A 6,350-nucleotide genomic window follows, 5' to 3' on the forward strand; every position below is an offset into this window, starting at 1 on the left:
AGCAAAGCAAAAACAAGATTTTTGAAATTTTTGCACGTTTGTTGAAACAAAAAAAACTGAAATATCACATTACTTTTTTCACATACTAAGTATTCAGACCCTTTATTTAGCTGAAACACATTTGAGAGCGATTACAACCTGAAGTCGTCTTTGGTATGACCCAGCAAACTTTGCACACCTGGATTTGGGGATTTTCTGCCATTCTTCTCTGCAGATCCTCTCAAGCTCTGGCAGGTTGTATGGGGACCATTGGTGGACGGCTGTTTTCGGGTCTCTCCAGTGATGTCCAATTGGGTTCAAGTCAGGGTTCTGGCTGGGCCTCTCAAGGACTTTCACTAAGTTGTCCCTATGCCACTGCTGTGTTGTCTTTGCTTTGTGCTCGGGGTCATTGTCCTGTTGGAAGGCAAACCTTCAGCTCAATTACCAGAGTATGTTTTCATTAAGGATATCTCTCTACTTTGCTCCATTCAGCTTTCCTTCAACCATGACAACATTACTTCATTTGGCAGATGCTTTCCTTCAAAGTAACTTGCAATGAACGCTACATAGTGCTATCAGCCTTCTCTTACTCACCAAAGGCGATTCACACTGCTAGATACACTTCTTGCAACGAGTCCCTCAGCCATACATCAGTGAAACACACTCACTCACACTATGAGTGACTTAGAGTCACCAGTCCACCTGAACAGCAGTTCTTTGGGCTGTGGGAGGAAAGCCACACAGACACGGGGAAAACATGTAAAGTTCACACAGACTGTGAAGTCACCCAGACACTGAGACAGTAGCGTTATTCGCTCTGCCACCATGAATAGTCTCACTATTTCTGCTGCCGAAAAACAACCCCAGAGCATGATGCTGCCACCACCATGTTTCACCACTAGGATGGTATTGTGCGGGTGATGAGCGGTGCCTGGGTTCCTCCAGACACGATGTTTAGAAATGAGGCCAAACTATTTGGTCTTGGTTGTGTTGAACTCAGAAAAAAACAATCCAAGAATTATGAAGGCTGCTGTGCTCCTGGGAACTTGAGTGCTGCAGAATTTTCTTGTAGCCTTCCCCAGGTCTGTGCCTTGACACAATCCTGTCTCTAAGTTCTGCAGGCAGTTCCTTTGACCTCATGGCTTAGCTTTTACTCTGATACACATTGTCAGCTGTGTGACCTAATATAGACAGGTGTGTGTCTTTCCAAATCATGTCCGATCAATTGAATTTACCACAGGTGGACTACAAACAAAGTGAACATCTCAAAGGTGATCAATAGAAATGGGATGCACCTGAGCTCGTTTTCTAACAGTGTGTCATAGGATAGGGTCTGAATACTTAGGTAAATATGATAATTCAGCTTTTTATTTTTAGTAAATTTACAAACATTTCTAAAATCCTGTTTTCACTTTGTCATTATGGGGTATGTGTGTACATTGACAAGGGAAAAATTCATTTGAACAATTTTAGAATAAGGCTGCATAAAAATGTGGAAAAAGTGAAGGCATTTGAATACTTTCTGAATGCGCTGCAAATAACAGTATGTGTCTTAGCAGTGTAAGTTGCTTTGGATAAAAATATCAGCTAAACTAATAAAATATACTGTACCGTACTGCACTGTGCTGTACTTTACTGTACTATACAGGAGACAGCTGGTAGTACAACGCTTAGAGCAGCTGCCTTTGGACCTGTGGGTCATGGGTTCAATTCACAGCTGTAGTACCCTTGAGCAAGGTATTTACTATAAATTGCTCCAGTAAAATTACCCAACTGTAAATGGGTAAATAATTGTAAGTTGTGTCAAATAAATGTGTACTGTACTGTGCTAGTTTTAACACTTGAGAAGCCAGTGTCACATCACAACCTTCTGGTGGAAACGTTATGTGAAAAGTTATTCCTCCAGACTCACATGGACCTGCAGGAGCACTTATGTGTTCTGACCTCCAGGTGTGTGTGTGTGTGTGTGTGTGTGTGTGTGTGTCTGTCTGTGTGTACATGTCCAGACAGCTGGGCCCTCAGCCTCAGTGCACACCTAGGCTGCGGTCTGTCACGTGACATCTTATGGGCTTCCTGTGTGGGGCGACACTTGTGACTCACATGATGGTCCACAGACGGTACAAAGTGTTTCAGAGTAGGAAATCACACTGTTTTACCAGAATTAATCCAGCTTGGCTGCTCTTTCTGTTTTCCACATTAAGAAACAAACAGAGAAGATATGAAGTTATACAACAACTCCATCTATGTAACTCCTGATACCCTACCTGGACTACTGCAACTCTTTAGTATCTGGTCCTCCAGCCTTCACCATCACACCTGTCCTTCATTGATAAGGAAAACCATCTGTATACAATTGTCTCCTTCTTTTGAGCCACTGAACTTTTTGTATTTTTCTCGCAGATGTTCGTCGTTTCGGAATACAGTATCTGATAAATGAACAAATGTAAATGAGTGTGAGGCCGGTTGTGTGTCTCTGACCTCCAGACGCATCTGGAGTTGTGTGACAGGTGAGGGGAGCACCTGTGGCAGGAGATTGACATGAACAGTGGACTCAGAGGGACAATAAATGAACAAACAAAGTGAAGTGTGAAAACACCCCAATGTCTCCTTTATTAAATGGATCTTAATCAAATCAAAGGGAGAAGGTCTTATGTAAAATATGTGTAAAAGTGTAAAACCACTGAGCAGGTACTTTACACTGCTGTGTTGTGGGAAAAGGAGGAATAGAGGGGACAAACAAAATGATGACACTCATTTTTAATATTTTACTTATCGCTGGTTGTAAAACTCTACACGAACAAAGACTTTTGCCATCTGGGTTCAGTTTTCCAGAAGATATTTCACAAAAGAAGGTCGTTTATGTTCCAGTGTGCAGAGCGGTCCAAGTGTGTCACTGCTGTCCACACTGAGCCACCTCGTACACGCTTTCCTCGCCTCTCTGCAAAACATCCTCATATCATTGAGTCACTGTGTCTAATTATTCATTATTTTTGCTCTTTCTTCGCACTCTTATTTTCTCCATTTCTCGGTTTGCACTCTTTGCTCCTCACACTGATTTACCCAGTTACAGCGGGGTAATTCTGACGCTATCAGTTCAGGCCACGACCGCAGGAAGAGGACCTTCCAGTTACAAGGCAAAGGCTCCAACCGCTAGGTAACTTGCTGCCACATGCTTTTGTTTCAAATGTAATTTCTCTTTATATCTATATAGATATCTTCCAATAAGCCTTCTGCTAATGAAATGTGATGTGCAATAAAAAGTGTTATAGTGCTTTACTTGTTTCATTTAGTATATGCATATTTGGGATGTTGTGCAAGGACAAGCTCTTTATGAGGGCATCATGACTAAATAAAATAAATGCATTCAGTCAATAAAATACAGTCATTTCTTATGTTCCTGACAATCAAGGGGTAACAGTATTTACAAAGTAACAGTTTAATAAAACACAAAAGTATAAACTTGCCTGGTTCACATGGGGTTTTCCTGGAGATTTAAGGGAAATAAAAGGGTACATTTTTTAAAATAGAGACACTAAAATGTGATGTGCAAGACAGAAGAGGCATTAAAAGATTTCAGAGGAGGACTTCCAAGATGAGAACGACAGTATTTCAGAGGAATGAAGAGGAGAGCACCTGCACACGCACCGCAGCGACTGGAGCACAAGTGGATGGTGGCGGCCACCAGGGGGAGCAGTGGCATCAGGACCCAGCGAAGGAGGCTCCACAGGTTGCCTGGGTCTTGTGGGGGTACTGAAAGAGACAGGCAGTGAAGACGAATGTCATCGACATCGTCATCGGCACGAGCAGCGTCGTGCCCCTGCCGTCCTCGTAACAGTTCCGCTTCCAGCTCACCTGGCGAGCGTAGGTAGCTCTCGGCCAGCTTGATGACCGTGTTGTTGAGGTTCAGCAGGCCGCACCAGTAGGTGCCTTCTCCTTGGTCCAGGCGCCAGATGGTGAGGTTGAAGGTGCTGCGGTCCTGCTGCACGCTCACGGCGCCCTCTTCCAGCTGCTGCGTGTCGCTGCTAAAGGCCACGCCTGAGCAGCACAGCTCGCTGCTCTTCTTGCACCAGATGCGGCGCAGGCCCTCTAGCTGCGCTTGGAATGAGCAGTGCATGAGCTGTGGGTGCGACGCCACGTCGCCTCCGGGCACAAGGAGGCCCGAACCTGAGGAGGCACAACATGAACATCAACTGCACGCCTGCGTGTGTTTCACGCCTTGCCATTCGCGCGGTGCTTTTCTCCAAAGTAAATGACAGTGATTTACCCCGTGTATCCTGCACGGTTACTTTCTGACCATTTCCGTTCAGGGTTAGCGCCTTGATTAAGGCTGCTGCAGCAGGAGGTGGCATTTGGACTTAAAGCCTCCGAGTTCAGGCGCAGCAGTTGTAACCACTGAGCCCCTTGCTGTCCCGTTGGATACTTTACGAACAGAGAAATGGTTCCACGATGGATTGTGTGACATTCTGTATTCGAGTCGCAGCCAAATATTAATGACCTCTTGTATTGAGTAAAATACTCTTTTTCCTGTGGTGCTATACGCTGTAGCTCAGCCTGTAGCGGGGAGGGCTGTAATACTACGAGCACGGCGACCGTCTTTAGGTTGCTGGTTCACATACAGCTCAGAGTGTCTGGTTTTCTGAGCTTTACTATACATGATTACCACAGTACACATTTGTCCCACACAACCCAAATCACCAGAGGTACGCGGGCTGCATAGTGGTTAGCGCTGCTGCCTTAGGGCTGAGAGGTTGCTGGTTGCAGGTACGAATCCCATCTCCTGTGACTGTACCCTTGAGAGAGGTACTCTGAATTGTTCCCGTAAAAGTGAGTCTAGCGGGTAAATAATTGTTGGTACTTGAGGGCTGTGAGTCGAGGAAAGGACGATGTTAGAAGCGGTAAAACCATGGTCATGTTTCAAAGGTGGTAATGTTACCCTGCAGAAAGCAAAATAACATTGTAGTTACAAAATATTTTAGTGGCACTTGAGGCACAATAATGATGTCATCAAAATCTGTATGCTTTACAAGTGATTTATATCTACAGATATGGCTCTCTTTGTGCCGCGCTGTACGTGACCTTTTCTTCCAGCCTCGTCGGCGAATCCATGAAGCTCAGTGAAACCGACTGGCACGCTTCTGTCCGCACCATTAGTGTCCATGTTTGTAAAGATGTGTGTGGAGCTCGTGTCACTGTCCTCGTTTTGGGAAGAACACACACACGCACACACGCACGTGCTGGGATCAGCATGCTCAGAAATGGAGCGGTTTACGTCAGTACCGTAACGACATGGTCTCGTGCGGACACCACTCTGCTTGCCATCTCCCTGTACCTCCACTTTACTTCACTGTGGACACACAGTATTTGTAACTGTACTCTGAGCCGTGACGCTGCTGACATGAGAACAGGACCATTTCTGTGCTGATCAAGAAGATTTTGCTGATTATTTCAACACTTCCGCATCTCAGTGTTTTACATGAACGACACCACGGACTCATTGTTTCCACGGTCGGATTTCGGCCATGAAGCGGAAAGGGCCAAGTTCTGTCCACTTTCACCGTGCTCAAATGATCGTGTCTGCTGAGCACCCATGAATGAACGCTCTGCCCCCCGGCGTGGCCATCACTGCGGTTCGTAGGGAGTCTACGGGGTCGCACCGAGCGGCATGGGGACGGCGCACTTAGGCCTTACCTGTGTGCAGCAGGGCAAGAGCCCACAGGATCAGCGGCTTCATGAGGATCGTACTGGCGTCCACAGCAGCGAGCAGAAGGTTCAAGCAAGAAGCTACTGGCCACAGACTGACGTAGGAAGTTTGGGCTCAGCCGAGACGGGTCAGGCGCTCCGAGTGACTTCTCTGCTGAGCTCCTTCCTTGGGACTCATGAGAAGCGCATGCGTGTTCGCTGCAAATTCGCACGAATCATCTGCTCACTGACTTCACTCACAGTTCCTGTTGACCAGTATCTGCGGTCACAAAGTCCCCAGTTCCGCAACTCGGGTACCTGAAGCCACACGGGACCCGCGATGAGTCATGTTTCCTGCTCCAGACATGCTGGTGCCCAGTAGAAATGAAGAGAGTCTGCAACCCGCATGAGCAAAGTGAACATTAGTGTAGTTTGTCACTAGTCCCACTTTATCGTGCATGTAGACACTTGCATCTCTGTCCAGACCGCTAGCTTAGAAGATCAGTGTTGCGTGTGCAAGCTGCAGATCCACGATGCACCGAGACAGCCTTGTGCCCGACAAAGCAGCTGCAGTGCGAAAACACCACCAAGAGCATGTTTAGGTCATGGTTCCTCATTTAGAAACGCTTGAATGTTCGCATGAAGCTTCTCCAAGCATGGCCAGCGTCAGCCTTCCATCTTGGTTTCTCACA

This window comes from Scleropages formosus, chromosome 2 (genome assembly GCF_900964775.1).
Source record: "Scleropages formosus chromosome 2, fSclFor1.1, whole genome shotgun sequence".
Lineage (NCBI taxonomy): Eukaryota > Metazoa > Chordata > Actinopteri > Osteoglossiformes > Osteoglossidae > Scleropages > Scleropages formosus.